Source organism: Lynx rufus, unplaced genomic scaffold, assembly GCF_022079265.1.
Source record: "Lynx rufus isolate CCGP_SWC_20201006 ecotype Redwood Valley unplaced genomic scaffold, mLynRuf1.p SCAF_15, whole genome shotgun sequence".
Lineage (NCBI taxonomy): Eukaryota > Metazoa > Chordata > Mammalia > Carnivora > Felidae > Lynx > Lynx rufus.
The window spans coordinates 48,220,259-48,241,037 of NW_025814829.1; the positions used below are offsets into that span (position 1 = coordinate 48,220,259).

A 20,779-nucleotide genomic window follows, 5' to 3' on the forward strand; every position below is an offset into this window, starting at 1 on the left:
ACTGGTGAATTGATATATGTGTGCATTGTGAAAGGACTCCCTCATCTAGTTAATTAACATGTCCATCACCACATATTTATTTATTTTTTTCTTTCTTTGAGAACATTTAAGTTCTACTTTCTTAGGAAATTTCAGTTATACAACGCAGTGTTCTCAATTATAATCACCGTGTTTTACATTAACTCCTCAGACCTTATTCATCTTATAACTGAAAGTTTGTATCCATTTACCAATCCCCTCACCCCTAGCCCCTGACAACCACTTTCTACTCTCTGTTTCTATGATTTGATTTTGTTTGTTTTTAAGATTCTGCATATTAGTGATATCGGCAGTATTTGTCTTTCTCCGTCTGGCTTATTTCACTTAGCATTTATTTGCCCTCAAGATCCATCCATGTCATTGCAAATGGTTCTTTTTTTATGGCTAGATAACATTCCATTGCATATACACACCACCTCTTATTTATGCATTCATCCATTGATGGACACTTAGTTTGTTTCCATTATCTTTGTTATTGTGAATAATGCTGCCATAACATGGGAGTGCAAATATCATTTTGGTCTCCCATTTTCATTTCCTTTGGATTTATCCCAGAAGCGAGATTGCTGGGTCATATGGTAATTCTGGTTTTAATTTTCAGAGCAATCTCCATATTATTTCCCTAGTGTCTGTACCAATTTACATTCCCACAAGGGTTTCCTTTCTCCACATCCTCCCAACACTTGTTATTTCTTGTGTGTGTGTGTGTGTGTGTGTGTGTTTTTGATGATAACCATTCTAACAGGTGTGAGGTAATATGTCACTGTGGTTTTAATTTGCATTTCCTTGATGATTAGTGATGTTGAGCACGTTTTCTTGAACCTTTGGCCATTTTGTATGTCTTCTTTGTGAAAATGTCTATTTAGGTCATCTGCCATTTTTAAGTTGGATTTTTTTCTATTGAGTTGTATGATTTCTTTATATATTTTGGATATTAACCCCTTATCAGATACATGTTTTGCAAAAATTTTCTCCCATTTCATGGGTTTTCCTTTTGTTGATGGTTTCCTTTGCTGTGCAGAAGCTTCTTAGCTTAATGTAGTCCCACTTATTTGATTTTGGTTTTGTCACATTTGCTTTTGGTGTCACATCCAAAAAATCATTGCCAAGACCAAAGTCAAGGAGCTTACCCTTAAGCTTTCTCCCTAGGAGTTTTATAGTTTCAGGTCTTACATTCAAGTCTGTAATCCATTTTGAGTTAGCTTTTGTGTATGATGTAAGAAAGTGGCGCATGTAGCTGTCCAGTTTTTGTCCATTTTTGCATGTAGCTGTCCAGTTTTCCCACCGCCATTTACTGAAGAGATGGTCCTTTCTCCATTGCATATTCTTAGCTCTGCTGTCATAACAGACAGATGCATGGGTATATTTCTGGGCTCTCTATTCTGACCCATTGATCTATGTGCCTATTTTATGCCAATACTACACTCTTTTGATTAGTATAGCTTTGTTGTATGTTTTGAAACTGGGAAATGTGATGTCTTTGGCTTTGTTCTTTCTCAAAATTGCTTTGGCTATTAAGGGTCTTTTGTGATTTCATACACACTTTAGGATTTTTTCTGTGAAAAATGTCACTGGAATTTTGATATGCATTGCACTGGATCTGTATGTCACTTTGGGTAGTGTGGACATTTAAACAATATTAATTCTCCCAATCCTTGAGCACAGAACATTTTTCCATTTATTTGTATCTTTTTCAGTTTCTTTCATCAACTTCATAGTTTTCAGTGTACAGATCTTTCACCACCTTGGTTAAATGTATTACTAGGGTTTTTTTTTTTTATGCAATTGTAACTGTCATTGTTGTCTTACTTTTTCCTTCTGATAGTTTATTAATAGTGTATAGAAACAACTAATTTTATATATTGATTTTGTATTCTGCAACTTTGCTGAATTCATTTATTACTTCTTATAGATTTTTGGTGGATTCTTTAGGGATTTCTATATATAATATCATATAATCTGCAAATGGTAAAGTTTTGGTTCTTCCCTTCCAATTTGGTGTCTTTTATTTTTTTTCTTGCCTGATTGCTCTGGCTAGGACTTCCAGTGCTATGTCGAATAAAAGTGGTGAGAGTGGATAACCTTGCTTTGTTCCTGATTTTAGAGAAAAAGCTTTCAGCTTTTCAGTATTGAATATAATCTGTTGAAAGTGGGGATATTAGAGTCACTACTATCATTGTGTTGCTGTCTGTTTCTCCCTTCAGGGCTTTCAGTATTTACTCTAAATATTTAGGTACTCTGGGGCACCTGGGTGGCTCAGTCAGTTAAGTGTCCAACTTAGGCTTAGGTCATGATCTTGCAGTTCGTGAGTTTCAGCCCCACTTTGGGCTCTGTGCTGACAGCTCGTAGCCTGGAGCCTTCTTCGGATTCTGCATCTCCCTCTTTCTCTGCCTTTTCCCTGCTTACCTTCTGTCTCTCTCTCCCTCAAAATAAATAAACATTAAAAAAATTTAGAAATATTTAGGCACTTGTAGGTTGGGTGCATAAATATTTACAAATGTTATATCCTCTTGGAATTGATTCCTTTATCTTTATATAATGACTCTATTTTCCTTTATTAAAGTCTTTGTCTTAAAGTCTATTTTGTCTAATACAAATATAGCCACGCTTGCTTTCCTTTCGTGTCCATTTGCATAGAATATCTTTTTCCATTCTTTCACCTTTTCCCATTATTTTCACCTTTAGTCTCTGTGTATGTCCTTGAAGCCAAATAGAGTCCTTTTTAGGTAGCTTTAGTCCATTTAAATTTGAAGTAATTATTGATAAGAATGAATTACACATTGACAAATTTGTAATTATTTTCTGGCTTTGCAGTTCCTTTGTTTCTTTCTTCTTCTCTTGCTCTCCTTGGCAATATGGTGATTTTTCTCTAGTGGAATGCTTTGTTTCCTTTCTCTGTATCTCCTGTGTATCTGCTATAAAATTTGCTTTGTGGTACCATGAGGCCTACTACATAAAATAGCTTGTATTTTTAATGGTCTATTTTCAGCTGATAACAACTTAACTTCAAATGCATGCTAAAAATCTACATTTTGGGGCATCTGGGTGGCTTAGTTGGTTGAGCGTCCAACTCTTGATCTCAGGGTTATAAGTTCAAGCCATGCAATGGGTTCCACACTGGGTGTGGAGCCTACTTAAAAAAAAATCTACATTAAAAAAAAATTTTTTTTAATGTTTATTTTTGAGAGGGAGAAAGAGCACAAGTAGGGGAGGGGCAGAGAGAGAGGGAGACACAGAATCTGAAGCAGGCTCCAGGCTCTGAGCTGTCAGCACAGAGCCTGACGCAGGGCTCGAACTCATGAACCGTGAGATCACGACCTGAGCCAAAGTCGGAGGCTTAATCGACTGAGCCACCCAGGGGCCCCCCAAAATTTACATTTTTACTTTCTCTCACACATTTTATGTTTTTGATCTCAATTTATATCTTTTAATCTTGTTTATCAATTGGCAAATTATTATAGTTATACCTATTCTTACTGCTTTTTGTCAGCTAATATTCATATTAAAGTTATAAGTGATTTACTCATCACCATTACAATACCAGAATATTCTGAATTTAACTATATATTTACCCTTAACGGTGAGATTTATACTGTCATATATTTTCCTGTTACTAATTAGCATCCTTTTGTTTCAACCTGAGAAATTCCCCTTAACATTTCTTGTAAGTTTAGTGGTAATGAATTCCTGCAGCTTTTGCTTATCTAAAAAATTCTTTATCTCTCCTTCAATTCTGAAGCACAACTTTGCTGAATAGAATACGCTTGGTCAGCAGTTTTTGTCGATCAGCACTTTGCATGTATTATGCCACTCCCTTCCGGCCTGCCAAGTTTCTGCTGAAGAATCTGCTAGTAGTCTTATGGGGTTTCCCTGGTACATAACAAGTTGTTTTTCTCTTGCTGCTTTTAAGATTCTCTCCTTTTAACTTTTGACAGTTTAAGTATAATGTGTCTTAGTGTGTGGGTCTATTTGGATTCATCTTATTTGGAACTTTCTGGGTTTCCTGGATCTGGATGTCTCTTTCCGCAGGTTAGGGAAGTATTCAACCATTATTTATTTGAATAAGTCTTCTACCCCACTCCACATCCTTTACCCTATCCTCTCCACCCCCCCCCCCCATATTTTTCCTTCTGGGATCTCTATAATGTGTATATTGGTCTGTTTCACAATGCCCCATAAAGTCCTTAAGTTATCTTAATTATTTTAAATTATTTTTTCTTTCTGCTCCTTTGGATGAATTCCACTGCCTTGTTCTTGAATTCACTAATCCTTCTTCTTTCCACCAGATCCAGTCTGCTGTTGAACCCCTGTAATGAATAGTTCAATTCAGTTATTACATTTCTCAGCTCTGTGATTTTTTTTTAATTTTTAAAGTTTTACGTATTTATTTTGAGAGAGAGAGAGAGAGAGAGAGAGAATCCCAAGCAGGCTTCACACTGTTAGCACAGAACCAGACATGGGGCTTGAACTCACGAACCATGAGATCATGACCTAATCTGAAATCAAAAGTCAGACGCTTAACTGACTGAACCACCAGGTGCCCCTCAACTCTGTGATTTCTGTTTTGTACTTTAAAAGTATATAATCTATCTCTTTGTTGAAATTCTCACTTGGTTCATGTTCTTGTGACCTTAGTGAGCACCTTTATGACTATTATTTTGAACTCTATCCAGTAAATCACTTATCTTTGTTTCTTTAAGGTCTATTTCATGATTGTTTTCTTGTTCTTTTGTTTGGAACATAGTCCTCTGTTTCTTAATTTTCCTTCACTCTCCGTATTGGTTTCTGTGCATTAGATAAAACAGCCACCCTTCCAAGTGTTGATGAAGTGGTCTTGTGTAGAAGATGAAATTATTATTATTGTTATTGTTATTATTATTATTATGTTTTATTTTAGAAAGAGAGCGTGAGTGCATGAGCAAGGTGGGGAGGGGAAGATGAAGAGGAAGAGAGAATCTCAAGCAGGCTCCATGCTCAGTGTGGAGCCTGATGCAGGGCTCGATCCCACAACCCTGGGATCATGACCTGAGCTGAAATCAAGAGTCAGATGCTCAACCGACTGAGCCACCCAGGTGCCCCTTGTAGAAGACGAACTTTATCATTCATCCTGATCATAGATGCTCTTGGTTGTCTCTTAAACCTTTGTGATTGTCTGAGCCACCTTCTTTGTTTTTAGTCAGTCCCAGTAGTTGAAGGTGTACCAGTCATGTGGGTATTTTCTTGTTCACTCAATGTATAGGAGTCACTTGGCTAGTTTCTAGATTTCTTTCAGGGGGAATTGCCCCAAGGGTAGCTGTAGATTTGGTGTGCCTGTGGGAGAAGGTGAGTTCAGGAACCTCTTGTGTCACCCTCTTGGACCAGAACTCTTTCAATATCCTTCTCTCATTCCAGCTTCTCCATGAAAGCGTTTCCTGAACCGCCGAGGCCTTGGCAGCAACGTCTCGGTACGTTGTGCACCTTAATGTCATTCTATTGTGCTGAGTACACTGCTCTCAAAGTAAGGTGCTAAAGAAAGATTTGCCCCTTCAGCAGAGGTACAGTCAAGGAAGGCACACCAGCACCCCTAAACGTCTTTAAATGGCAATTTGCCCTACAGATAGTCCTTGGCGAAAAGTTTCCTGCTATAATCTAGGGGAAGGTGAATTTTAATCAAGCATTTAGAATTACATAATGATAATTGGGAGGAGGGAGGGGAATTAGTAAATTATGTCATTTAATACTTGGGAGATTCTCCTTAAAAGTTTATTCTGTAGGATACTGGTAACCTATATCTATATCTATATCTATATCTATATCTATCTATATCATCTATATCTATATCATCTATATCAATCTATTCAATGACACTTGGTAAAGATGGTAAGACAGACTATGTTCAGGACCATTGCAATAGCTATAGGGATTATTGCAATGGGGTTTTACAGGGGAAGAGAGATTGGGATCAATTCCAAATATAGCATGAGCAGGGAGAAATTTAAAGCCAAGAAGCTGAGTAGGGTTTAGTGGATGGAGAATTACCAAGAGGAAACATCATGGATAAGGGGGATTCTGGCTAAATTGACCTAACAGTGTTCTTGCTGTTAGGTCATCATGCCAGGGTGACCAGACATTACCTTGGGGATGCTGGAGGATGAGTAACCTGATCAGATATTGATGGTGATCAGATATTGAGAAGGGGGGGTCCTGGTTAAACTGACTTAGCAGGGTTCTTGCTAAAACTAGATTTTATAAAGTTTACAGATGGGCCTAGGAGAAGGCTCAGGAACTTGACTAAAGTTTGGTCAAAGACTCTTTGTCAGTATCATTTAAAAATTATATTTAGTTTATGCTAGTCAAGTTTATATGTTTGTGGTTTTAGGTATTTATTTTCTTTGTTTTGTTTTTAAACAGAGGGAAAGTATATTTAGCTTTATCTTATGAAAATTATGTGGTCATGTTAAAACTGCTAAGCTCTTCTTTCAAGGAAAAAGGCTTTTAGTGACACCTGGTGGCCATGACTTCTTACTGCAATGTTTTCAAGAGCAGCCTCAGAGAAAAGTCAGCATTCGAACTTTGCCAGATCCTGAGGGCACTAAGGATGTGTCATGACAACGAGACATGAACAACTCTATTCTTTCCCCCACTCTCCTCCTTCCCAAGGCTTGAGGTTGAGAATGAGCAGCTTGCCAAGGGAGGCAGAGTGAAAATGCTGAAGTCCATACCCTCCCCCTTGCTACTGAGGATTTCCAAGCCTGAAGCGAAAAGCCAGAGAAGGAAGCTTTGTGTTGAGTGGAGTACTGGTTATTACAATGGACTGGTCTTTTAAAGGACAAGACAAAGAGCCTCTTTATTTCATGGCTAAAAGGGGCTAGAAAATCCATGGTGTTGCTCAGCTTTCATCCGAAGGGCAGGGAAAGTGCAAATCCAGATGGTGGCATCTAAGGGACAAAGAAAAAAGAAACAATCATGGGTTTTACTTGCATCCCATTGTGTGCAGTTCATTCAATAAACATGTTTCAAATGCATAAGTGTATTGTAAGGAAAAAACCCAGTGGGAAAGGCAGCACGGTGATTCTGCCAAAGAACAGGCAAACTGAATTAGATTTGGATTCTGTCTTCTCATCTCACTCTTGAACAAACCAAGGTCAAAATCAGAGGAGGCATGAGCCCAGGGTAAAGCAGAATTCATAGTAAATCCATTCAAAAAGAAGTCTGAAAAAATTCTCAAGTCCATTATAGCTGGGACAGGAGCAGAGTCTAGTCCTGGTCTACTGACCCTGACCCAACCATGGCAAGACGAGTTGTTTCTTTTTGGCCTCTCTTCCTCTCCCCGGTGGGTCTTTTGCAAGCACTGCAGAGAAGCATGGGCTGCTTGGATCAGTGCCTCTTCCCCAGCCTTCACCCTTCTTTCTTTTCTATGAACCGTCTGTCTTCTGCCTGTTCCTCCAAATAATGCCTAACTTTTGAATCCTGCCTGGCAGTCCGCCCCTGTATTCACACCCACTGGCTCAGTGAGTCTTTCCTGCCTCCCAGGGAGGCATTATGTCTCTATTTGCAGGGGGAGGGTCCCCAAGAGCAGGGGCTGACATGCCCAACGCCATCACACAGCTATAAGTGGCAGGACCAGAGTGAGACTTCAAGTCTAGGGCTCTCTCCATTATATTTACTGCCCTAGCATCTCTGCCGTCTTTTTCTGGCTTTCCGTTTTGGACTATGACCCTTTTTTGACTTTTTTTTTTTTTTTTTTAGTGTGAAAGTTTTCAAGACGCCCACGAGTGGAAAATGTACTCCCCCCCCCAGCCAAATCAAACTCTGCCAGATTCCTTACAGCTGTGTGCCGTTGAAATGACTAATGAAAGCACCTTCCACTGCTGGTGGAACTTTCACATAGGGCACTGCTTGCCAGGACCCGACCCTGCGTATTTACATACTGGATGTCACCCCAAAAGCCCCCCGACCAGGGGATTTCCGGGATGTAATGAGAACGCCGCTCTGGGCCTTGGAAGGTGCACTGTCTGAGCGCTTGTCCTGCAGGGAAGGAGGGTAGCATTTCGGACCCCAGCTGGCTCTTCTTCTGGGGAGATGTGTATTTCAGTCACAGATCCACTGGTGGCAAGAAACTGCCTGTCTGCCAAGTGTTAAGGTGCTGGGAATACCTGCGTGAGACTTCAGGGCCCCTGTGCATCTGGAGCTTGGTGCTTGGCTAAGGCAAGAGATACAAACGCTCTGACAATCTCAATCTGTAACATGGGTAAAAAGGGGACATTCTGGGAGCTCCCGAGAGGGGCACCTAACTTAGGGGTGGCCAGGGAAAGCTTCCTGGGACTTGTAATGAAAGGGCTGAGTCTTCAAAAAATTTTTAAAGTTCTTTTTCTTAAGAATAAGAAAATCTAGTTACAAAGGTAATACATCCCCTTGAAAATACTTTAAACTCTGTAGAAATATGTTCCTTTAGAAAGTTTAGGGAATGAAGAAGAAAGAAAACTTGATTAGTAGGATTTCTACTCAGTTGACACTGGCTGTCTTCCTGAGAAGTTGTGTGTGTGTGTTGGGGGGGTGGGGGAGTCGCCTGGTGGCTCAGTTGGGTAAGCGTCTGACTCTTGATTTCGGCTCAGGTCATGATCTCACGGTTCATGAGTTTGAGCCCTGCGTTGGGGTCTGTGCTGACAGTGTGGAGCCTGATCGAAATTCTCCTTCTCTCCCTGTCTCTCTGCCCCTTTGTCTTTCTAAAAAAAAAAAAAAAAAAAAAAAAAAAAAGTGTGCATAGGTGTGCATGTGTAAGGGGGTGGAGTAGTGCCCAAAAGAGAGAGGTGAAGACTCTAGGGGAGGCCTTCCTTGTCCCTGTGGCCACAGCCTCTCTCTGTGACAACAGCCAGCCTGAATGAGAAGTCAGCCACTTACTGGGTACCCACCCACTATGGGACTCTGGTTTTTCAACCTGATTTTCCAGATTTGGGTCTTGACTCTCGCTGTCCTATAGCTTCGGAGTCTCATCTCTGCCCAGTCTCCGAACAGTTTATCATGGTGTTTTTCTATGTGAAATGAATCTCTCCCTAAAAAGCATTGGAAGACCTGGTTTAAGATGTTCATATTTAGCCCGCTGCAATGCCAGTAAGAGCTTTTATTGAGGACTTTCTGTGCCGAGAGCTTTATGACTTCGTAACATTAATTCTCACAACCTTCCGAAGCAGCTGTTTCATTATTCCCATTTCACAGATGAGCCAATGAAGGCCATTGCTTGGTCAAACCACGTGGCTGATAGTTGGCAGAGCCTGGTCTCACACCCAGGTCTGTGTGACTTCTAAGTCTACGCTCGTGAACGTGATCCTCCCCTGCGTTATTTCTCAAGCATATTTGGCCACAGAAGTGTTTTTTAATTGCATGACCCTCATCTCTTAGCATTATTATTACGATGCCATGGATCACAAGTTGGGAAATGATGCCCCAGGGAGAGGCCTTGCGCTTCCTGTAGAATAGAGATAATAACACAGTCTCAGTGCTGTGATGATTAAAACACGTTTCAGAAAATCAATGCTGATGGTACTTCCCTTCCACGAGGAATGTACGTGTTTTAAAAATAACACTTGTAATAACCTTGATGAAATGAAGCTGTGTTTTGGCTGGGATGATGGTTCTTGAGCCCAGAGAACCCCTGGCCCTGGGGGTGCAGGGCTCTGCACGCTGCCCCCACCTCCTTGGTCCCTCAGGTCCCCTTCCTTCCTTTTACCCTCTGATTCTCTCCCCCTTCCCCCTGCAATGCTTGCCTTTGTTCCATGAACAGTGGCTCAGTTGTCTACTGCTGGGGCGGGGCCTTGCTCTGAAGCACTGCCTCCTATCAGGTCAGCCCCAGAACCCTCCTCTGCAGCACTGTGTCTGGAGCTCCAACTGTAGGCCAGGCCTCTGTTCCTAACTGGTCAGACCTCCCATGGTCCTACTGCTACCACCCGACAGACTGCCAGGCCTATGTCGGCCCAGAGAATACGCAGCCACCCCATCACCATCTACCACATTCCAGTGATGGGAGGCCTTTGGAGATAAGGACCAACCTAGAAGATGAGGGACTCAGCTGCAGCTCCTTGGCCATTGCTCTGGGCAGCTCACCAACCCCCAACGGGGCCAGTCTTTCAGCCTGGTTAGTTCCCTACCTGCTCCTGGGATCCCGTCCTGCCCCATCAGACTGTTCTAGGTGGGTGCACCTGGCGGCCAAATCATGACATTCCTTCCTCCTGTGCATCCGTCTTCCGCAGCTGTTATTTTTCTTTTGAAATTTTAGCAGTCCCGCATTTCAGGGTGCACTTAAAGCACACTAGAAGTAAAACAGACAAGGAAACACAACCAGGCCCTCAGCCCCAGCTCCTTAACTCTACCTGGAAAAAGTATTTGCATTCTTTTTGATAGATATCAAACACTACTGAAAAGGAAAAAAAAATCCACATAGTTCTTTCCTCGCACGTGTGAAGGGGCTGTTGATCTCATTTCACACACAGAGAGACAGAGGATCGGAGGGGTTCAACGTCCTACAACTAAAAGGAGCGAAGCCAGGGTCAGAGCAGTTATCCGGTATTTGTCCCTCTGCCAAACACTGCCCCTTGGCCTTGGGGCCCATTGAGGTCGGGGCCCTTTTCTCCTGCAGTGGCCCAAAGTGGTTCTAATTGACTGTGACATGCATGCTGGGTTCCCTCCATTTTCTTCCCTTTGCCCTCTCCAGCTTTCTGTTCCAGGGTTGATCCCACCTGACATGCGTGCTGGGTTCCCTCCATTTTCTTCCCTTTGCCCTCTCCAGCTTTCTGTTCCAGGGTTGATCCCACCTGCCACTCTTCACGGGCATCAAGCTGTTTCTTGGGCTTTTCTCAGTAGCCAATCCATGGGTTTCTTTGCTGTCATTCACCTGCCCAGCCACTCACTCACCTTTTGACAAAGTACCAGTGGAGCTACATGCTAAGTGTTGTGGAGATATGTGCAGGGAAATATGAGACATGGGTCTTGTCCTTAATCAACTGTCAAAGAAAAATAGTTCTGACAGTTGTAAAAAATGGCGAGGACGACGACTTCATTCAAGATTATTGAACTCCACTTTTATACAATGGGGAGATTTGTAGCCAATGAGCAGGGTTGGGGAATGGGTAGAAAATTACTAAGAGGAACTTGATTATCAAGGGCGAAGGAAGAGGAGATTGACTATCAAGTTAAGCTTGATCAATACTGACTGGTTTAGGATTCTTTGCTAAAACTGGGCTCAGCCAGCCAGGGGAGGTCTGATGGAGAAGAGGGTTCAGAGCTTGACCGAAGTTTGTTTCAGGAGGGTTATTGTCAGTACTCCTGAAGCAGCGCAAGAGTCAGGACCCAGATATAGGACCCAGAATGATGAGAATCAGGAAGCATGTGCTGGCCATGGACACAGATGGAGCTCAGTGGGGGCACCAGTGGGTGTATCTGGGCTATTCCAGACACTGGCTGCGGGGCTGACCTTTAGACATTCACACTGGCTTCCTCCCCCCCCTTTTTTTTTTTTTATATATATCTTACTACATCCACATACTTTCTTCTAGGGCTTTGCAAGCTTTCATTTCTAGGATTTCATACTTTCTGCTTCAATCGAGACTGGCAAGCACAAAGGTTTTATTTCAACCTTGGCCAAGGTTTTAACCTTGTTTTAACAAGGTTTTAACCAAGGTTTTAACTCATGTTTCTCTTCTTCAATATTGGGACCATATCTGTTATCAACTGACTTGTGTCCCCTGAAATTCATGTATGGAAGCCCTAATTCCCAACATGATTCTATTTGGAGATAGGGCCTCTAAGGATTAGGTAAGTAAGGTTGAATGAGGTCATAAGGGTAGAGCCGTAATCTGAGAAGATTGGTGTGCTTCCAAGAAGAGGAAGAGAGACCACAGAGGAAAGGCCATGAGGACACAGTGGGAAGGGGCTGGCTAGAAGCCAGGAAGAGAGGCTCACCAGAAACTTGAAGTTTACAGCACCTTCATCTTGGCCCTCTTGCCTCTAGAACTGTGAGAAAATAAATGTCTCTTGTTTAAGCCACCCAGTGTGTGGCATTTTGTTGTGGCAGCCCAAGCAGACTAATGCAGGCTCATCTCATGGGTTCATTTCGAGAACTAATGTAACACAAGTTGAGGACCTTACAGCAATCCACACATTTTAGCTCACTCAGTCCCTTGTCTTCCCGTTGTGTGATTTGTGGCCTGTTTGCCACCAAACATCTTTCTTGTGACCAAATGATGGCATGGGATATTCATACAGCAGAATCACTTCTTTGCATTCAGGCTTTGTCTCCCCATGTTGCAAGTAACAGAACTTTCACAAACTAGTATAAACCAAACGGGGAATTTTCTGGAAGTGTGCTGTTATCAGTTAGGGTTCCTGGTTTCAAGTAGCATAAACTAAGTCTGGTTGACTTAGGCTGAAAAGGAACTATTAAAAGGGATACTGAATCTAGTCAGGAAGACTGGAGTCCCAGGTGTGGGGCCTCATTAGGCACAGCATGTAGAAGGATGAGTGAGGACCATTAAGCCACACTACTGGGCGCCTGCTGCTGCTGCTGCTCTGATGTCTCCAGCACTGGACTGTACCAGCACTGGTGGACCATCTTGCAGAGTGAATGTTCCTGTGGTCCCTGTAGTTCAGGAGCAGTGCTATCTTCTTGGCAGAAACTACATTATCATCTGCTACATTCTAGCTGCAAGGAAGTTTGGAAAAGTGATTATTTGGCATTTTCACCATTGATAGTGGGAGGTGGGTCTGTCTCTCATTGAGATTCGCAAGGTGGGCGAGCTTTCCCAAACAATAAAAGGAGGTTCAAGATGCTGGATGGCCAACAAGAATGAGAAGTTTCCTCACAGATAGGGAATCTTACAGAGCCCCAAATAGGGAGGGTAGCTTCACTCATAGGACCAAGAACCAGAAACTGGAAAGCCAGAGGCTGGATTTTTCTGTGTCTCTCTGTACCCTCTCTGTCTTCCTGAGGACTGGGTTCCTGATCCACTTGCTCCTGGTGAGGGCCACCTCCTTCTTGACTGTTAGAAATTAGTTGTCTGTGTCTCCTAGGATGTCTGTGTCCTCTTCTTCCAGAAACACTTCCCTATTCCCTTTTGGGGGCCCCCTCCTCTGTCCATTTATGGTCTGGGTGGGCTCCATCACCAGCTCTAGGAAGGATCTAGACCCATGATCCAGGTCCAAGCCAATCATTAGCCACAGTGATCTATCCAAGGATGGACATATGACCTAAGACAGCCGGGCACTTTTAAAAATTGCACTATAACTCGCATGTTATAAAGTGCACAAATTTTATACAGCTCTCAATGAATTTTATGTATTTCTACACTTGTGGAATAACCACTAAGATGGAGCTATAGGACATCTCCAGCAGCTCAGAAGGCTCCCTTTCAGTTACTCTGTCAATTCTCCATCCAAAGATAATCCCTATTCTGACGTTTGTTACCATTGATAGAAATCTTACCTTTTTTTGGATTCCATTTAAATGGAATCATATGGTATACATAATCTTTGGTGTCTGGCTTTTTTGTGCAACATTATGTCTGTGAGATTCATCCCAAGTTGTTTCATATAGTGTTGGTTTATTCATTTTCACACCTATATGGTATCGCATTATATGGATTTTACCACAATTTATCCATTTTACCATTGATGGACGTTTGGGCTGTTTCTGGTTTGGGGCTATTAAATAATGTTGCTATGTACTTTATTGTATGTATCTTGGCGGATACAAGCACTCATTTCTTTGGGTATATATCAAGAGTGGAGTTTCTAGATCACAGAAAAAAATACATAAGGTATTACCAAATAGTTTCCCAAATGATTGTACCACTTTACACATTTGCCAGCAATATATGGGACCTACAGTTCGTTGCTCTTCATGTTTGCCTATCCTTACTGTTGGTCTTCTAAATTGTGGCTGTTTTGACTGGGGATCGCAGTATCGCACTGTAGTTTTAATTTGTATTTCCACGATGACTAATGGTGCTGAAGACTTTCATATGCATATTGGCCATTTGGATATCCTGTTTTGTCAAATGGCTGTCCAAGCTTTTGCCCACTTCTGAAGAACACTGGATTGTTCGTCTTTTTTCTTTTTTCTTGACTTGTAGCAATTCTTTATGTATTCTCAATACATGTGTTTTCTGAATCCAGATACAGATATTTGCTTGATAACATAAATTGCAAACATGTTCACCTACTCCATGATTTGCACGCTTAGTCCCTTAATGATGTCTTTTTAGGGGCATAAGTTCAATGTATTAGTATTTTCTATGGTTACTGCTTTTTAACTTGCTCTGTTTAAGAAATCTTTGCTCACTCTGAGATCATGAACTAGTTAGCAACTTTGAGGGAGATAGAGGTAGGTAAATGGCTCCTTTGTGTTGAATTTGAAGTTGTGAGAAGGTGAGGCTGAGTTAGAAATGGGGGCAAAAAGCAGCAAGACTTGCAGGTGGTCATGGGGGGTTTAAAGGGGAGGCCTTGTCAGAACATGGCCAGTCTGAGCCTCCTAGGAGCTGTCCACTATGGCTTTGGCTGAAATCACAAGGCAGTCCAAGAGGGCACCAGATCTCTGTGAAGATTCATCTAGTCCTTCATAAAGTATTTACCAAGTGCTTATTCTGCATCCTGACGCTCTCATGGAATTTATGAACTACAGGATTTCAGAAATTATTTGAAAACACTTTCTTATATTCCAGATTTGGAAAAGAAGGTTAGAATATGGTAAATAATTTTCTTGTCATCATAGCTGGAGCAGAGCCACTGGTAAACCAGAACCACAGCTAAAACCCAAGTCTCCTGGATTGAACCTCCCTCCCCCACTCCCGACTAATCTGTCAAAGAAAGGTATGAGGGGTGGTGGTGAATGATGTCCCTTTTGTTTCAGGGACATCAAGGTAGATGGTAGACCAAGGTAGGTGGAGGTTTTCCTCTCTTCCTTTGACCCTGGGCAAATAGGAAGTGAGATCCCCTCTAGTCTGCAGTGGCAGAGACTTCAGGAAGCCCACACAAGTCAGAGGGCCAAAGTAGATCAGTGTCAACAGGCAGAAATTAGAGGGACTTCCCCCAGGTCCTTCCTGTCAAAGAAAGAAGCGTTAGAGATCTTTGTGAAGAGAAAAACACCTCGAGGACTATTCCAGACTGGGTAAGTGGCTCCCTAATGAGACTGCTACTCCTTGGGTTTTATCCCAGGACACTGGGATCCATACCACTGTGGTCAGTTTGGGCATCTGGGATTGAAATATGGATGCTTCAAGCAAGTGCTCATCCGAGACTCAGCTCCAAGGAGCAACAGGGTCTTCTTATTGGCAGCAAGAGGGAAGTGATGGACATTTGGATGCCTTGGTATTCAATGATAAACTGGAGATCAGTGTCATGGTGAGATAGGACATGAGGCCTTTCTGGCCTCCTCTCCCCAGCTCCTGACTTTCAGCCCATGACTGTAACAACCGGCACCACAGGAGCTCACTTAGACATGCTCATGACTGTCAAAGTGTCACTGGGGTCTCTTCCGACAACAGACATATTTTGAATGTCTCCTCCCACAATTAGAGAAAAGCAGCACCTTTCCAAGTGGCTCCTAAAATCAGATGAGTGGACTGGTGCCAGGCTGTGTAAGAATTACCCTTGTGGGTCATGGCTTGGGCCTGAAACCTGGGATTGTGTTTAAGGCTGTCCAGGTGATTATGATCAACCGATGATTCTGAAAATCATTTTGCTACTTAGAGCTTGGACTCTGACAGATGGGGGTTTAAATTCTGCCTCTGCTGTACGCCTTAGCAATTGCATTTTCTTGCACACAAATAGCCTCGTGAACCCTCAGTGTTCTTGTCTGCAAAATGGGGGCTAACTATACTATGCACCTCATGATGTTGTCATGCAGACTAAGTTAATGTGAAGCATGTAAAGCTGAAGCACAGGGCTTGCCGCTCAGTGAGTCATAATACTATGTGCTACTATCGTTATTATTTATTATTAGTCCAGATTCATCTCTTTCACCTCCTTTCTCCACTGTCATGGTTTATTTTTATGCCCAAATGACATATTAACGTTGCTTAGTTATATGAAACCACCCACACTAAATTTTACTTAACACAAACAGAACAAAGAACGTATTAGCATTTTGATTTTATAGGTGAGAAAAGAGGACAGAGAAGTTACATGATCTTCCCCAAATCACATAACTTGTAAGTACCAGGGCTGAGGCGTAAACACAGGACTGTGGGTTCTATAGCCAAGAAGGGTGACCTTGACAGAAACACAGCACAGCAGCAAGAGGGGACACTATCTATTCACACCCTTCTCTCAGGCTTCATGTTCTATGTTTTGAGTGTTTGCGACATTGTAAAGAAACTCAATGAATTCATCGTCCATTTGGTTTTAACAGATTAACTCTTTCTCACAAAGGGGAAGCGAACATGAGGGCTGGTCTTTAACACCTGGCTGACCAGGAGAGGCCACCGAACAGCAGCACCAGCACCAGCATAAGCACATTAGAAACGCAGAGTCGCCGCCCCACATTTGAACCCACATTTTAACAAGGTCACCAGGTTGAAGTCTGAGAAGCAGTAAGAGGAGGCAGGACCACTGTGTGGAGGAAAGGGGTCCAAGTGCCTGTATAGGGCTGTACTTGCCCGGTTCAGGGAGTTGGGATTTCTAAGGGAAAACGACACCCTTGGTGAGGAGGACACTTTGCATATGCAACACATCACACAGTAGATGCATTCCCAGTAGACACATTCCTTCTTATTTTTACTCACATCCTTGGGAATCCTGCCACATGTATGATTTAGACAGCAGTACCATGGGGCCTCGCTTAGACACACTCCTAACTGTGCAAACATCCTTGGAGTCTTCAGATTGACCAAGTCCCTGTACAGGAAACATCTCTGAATGTCTTTGAATGTTAGAATCTCTCCTCACGTTATTAGAGGAAGGCAGGAACACGGTGGTAGTAAAATTGGATTCTGACAGCTATCTAGCATACCTGCAAGAGAAGATGACGTGGAGAGCTGATGAGTGAGCGTGGTTTTTTGACTGTGGCCTTCTGCAGTGACCTTCCCTTGAATTTCTGTTGAACAACAAACTGAGAGCTTCATTGTAGGTTACTTTTTTTTGTGCTTCACTGTTGATTTGTGAGTGTGACAGATGTAACTCTGACAAAATTGTTGTCATCTGGTGTTTCTGGTGGTTTGTGGATTTTTTTAAGATGAGGGACTGTGTCTTTTTTTTTTTCACTTAAATTGAAATTTTATTGATACAACACACAGACAGAAAAGAGCACAAAGCTTAAGCATGAAGCTCGAGGGAATACATAAGGATGCACCCAGCACCTAGGTCAGGAAACAGAATGCTAAAACAGCAGAAGTTCCTCCTGGCTCTCTTACAGTCACTACTTCCTCTTTCTCCTCCCACCGGCGGGAACCAAAGTCCTCGCTTCTCGAACCGCAGATTCGTTTTGCATGTGGGAGCCATACTTTTAGGTCAGCAAAAAAACCAAAAAACAAAAAAAACCCACTCCATTTAAAAAATATTATAAATCTTTGAAAGCACATGTTCTTCAGGGAACACACAACACTTCAGTAACAAATTCTGTAGTCCTTGGCTAAAAGTCCTGTAAAAGTTGGAAGATTTTCAATTTAATTTTATCTTCTTCTATTGAAATGATTTCAAACTTAGAACTTGCAAGAACAGTGTAATAATTTTTCTCTCGAAACATCTGAGGGCAATTTGCTGGCATCGATGCCTTGTCACCACTGCCCCCCGCCCCCCACCAAACGTCTTAGTGTGTGGTTCTCTCACAAAGCATGTCCTTCTACATAATGAAAATACAACCATCAAAATCAGCAAAATAACATGGATACATCATTACCATCTAGTCTGAAGACAGCGTTCAAGTTTTGTCAACAAGTCCAGAATCATGTACCACGTTTACTAGTCTTCTTCAAAACAGGAGAGTTCTTCACTCTTCCCTGGACTTCTTCTAGAAACTTCACACTTTATAAAATTATGCAGTTATTTTGCAAAAGGTACCTCGATTTGAGTTTATCTGATATTTCTTCATAATTATATTTAGAGAACGCTTTTTTATTTTTTACTTTTGGCAGGAATATCACAAAAGGGTTGGTCTTCTCATTGCCTCCAATAGGTGGTGCACAATTTTAATTTGTCTTATTAATGGTAACATTCACTTTGACCACTTGATTAAGAGTACCTGCCAGTCTCCTTTACTGTAGAAGTATTCTCTCTCCCCTTTTAATTAGTATTTTGTGGGAGGTGTTTTGAGACTATTTAAATATCCAATTCTATATCAAATGTTCACTCATGAGTTTTAGCATCCATTGATTATTCTTTTTTTATTCAAGTATAATGAACATACAGTGTTATATTAGTTTCAGGTGTACAATTTAGTGATTCAACAATTCTATACATTAGTCAGTGCCCATCATGATAAGCATACTCTTACTCCCCTTCATCTGCTTCACCCATCCCCCATCGACCTCCCCTCTAGCAACCACCAATTTGTTCTCTATAGTTAAGAGTCTGGTGGGTTGCATGTGTGTGTGTGTCTTTTTATCTTTGTTTTGTTTCTTAAACTCCACATATGAGTGAAATCACATGGTATTTGTCTTTGACTGACTTATTTCAGTTAGTGTTACACACTCTAGATTCACCCATGTTGTGGCAAATGGCAATCTTTCATTCTTTTTTTTATGGCTGAGTCATATTCCATTGTATATATGCCACATCTTCTTTATCCATTCATCTATGGATGGGCATTTGGGCTGCTTCCATATCTTGGCTATTGTAAATAATGCTGCAATAAACATAGGGGTGCATATATCTTTTCAATTGAATGTTTTCATTTATTTTGGGTGAATACCCACTAGTGGAAATACTGGATTATATGGTAATTCTATTTTTAATTTTTTGAGAAACCTTCACACTCTTTTCCACAGTGGCTGCACCAACTTGCATTCCCACCAACAGTGCGCGAGGGTTCCTTTCCCTCCACATTCTTGTCAACGTTCGTTATTTCTTGTGTTTTTGATTTAGCCATTCTGACGGGTGTGAGGTGATATCTCATTATAGTTTTGATTTGCATTCCCTGATGATGAGTGATGTTGAGCATCTTTTCATGTGTCTGGTGGCCATCTGGATGTCTTCTTTAAAAAAAATATCTATTCTTGCCCTTTGTGCAATCCAGTGATTATTTTTATCTGAATCAATATTATTATGATGGTTGCCAGACAGTGATTTTTAATCTAATCATTCATTCTATATTTATTAGTTGGCATTCTGCTGTAAGGAAAAAAAATTTCCCTTCTCCTTATCAATTAGTTAATTAACTCATGCATATCGGTATGGACTCATGGATACTTATTTTATTCGCTGGATTCTAATCTCTTGTTATCATTATTTATCAAATCTATTATCAAATTGTCCCCAATTTGGTAGTGTCCCTATCATTTTTTTAGTACTTCCTTGCTTTCTGGAATAAGATATTCTATGCTCATTTGTAATTTTCCTGCCATTTCTTCTGAGAGTCCTACTTCCTTTTATTTTTACTTAAAAAAAAAAGTTTATTTATTTTGCAGGGGGAGGGGCAGAGAGAGGGAGAGAGAGAGAGAGAGAGAGAGAGAATTCCAAGCAGGCTCTGCACTGTCAGCACGGAGCCTGATGTGGGGCTTGAACCCACAAACTGTGAGAACATGACCTGAGCCAAAACCAAGAACCAGACGCCCAGCTGACTGAGACACTCAGGTGTCCCACTCCTACTTCCTTTTAAAGGAGAATGATGTTTAGAAATCAAAATGTGGAGCTAGGTATGTTTATTGTTACTGGAACGTCACTGCTCCCAGCTTTTCTCAATGACTAGCGCTAAGGCACACATACACACACATTCCACTCAGGCTTCTGACAGCCTGCACTAAGCTGTGAGGTCACTCTCCTCATCTCTTGCTCTATGATCTCACCTTACCACCCTTACCATGTGCCCAACCCACAGCTAGATCCTCTCTTCACCCTGCTCAGAACCTAACATCCCTCAGCTGCTGTCACTGTCTCTCCACACAGTCATCCTCTTTACCCCATTGCCACAGCCCTCTCTTCCCCAATTTGGAAACTCTTCATAATTACCCTTCAAGACTCCCACACCCTGGAATTCTACCTGTCATCCCCACCTATCATGCTCAGCCCCTTTGAGAAACTTTTGAATTATGCAGGATTGGGGCGCCTGGGTGGCTCAGTCAGTTAAGCCTCTGACTTTTGATTTCGGCTCAGGTCATGATCTCACGGTTTGTGAGATTGAGTCCCACGTCTGGTTCTGCACTGACAGCATGCAGCATCCTTGGAATTCTCTGTCTCCTTCTCTCTCTGTCCCTCCCCTGATCATGCATGAGTACACACACACACACACACACTCTCTCTCTCTTTCAAAATAAATAAACATGAAAGAAACACGTTATTGAATTATGGAGGATGAAAGGCAGGAAGGCAGAGACTGTCACAGGGCCAACATCTCCATTAGGCACATAGACACAGTGCCCAAGGCCTATGACACTTGTAGGGGCCCACAACAATGTTGTAATTTTAATTTATTTTAAATTCAGAAAAAAACAATGAACATCATAATGAATCCGGCCTGAATTATATTTATTTTTATATCAAGACAAAATAAAATGTTTACTTTTTTTAAGGTATGGGAGGCAATTTATTTAGCTTTGTGAAACTTTACTTTCACAATAAT

General features: G+C 41.8%; 1 pseudogene; it reads left to right on the plus strand.

Annotated features, from left to right (window-relative positions):
• LOC124510213 (60S ribosomal protein L7a-like) overlaps nt 1-20,779 on the plus strand; it is a 123,311-nt pseudogene that overhangs the window by 53,634 nt on the left and 48,898 nt on the right.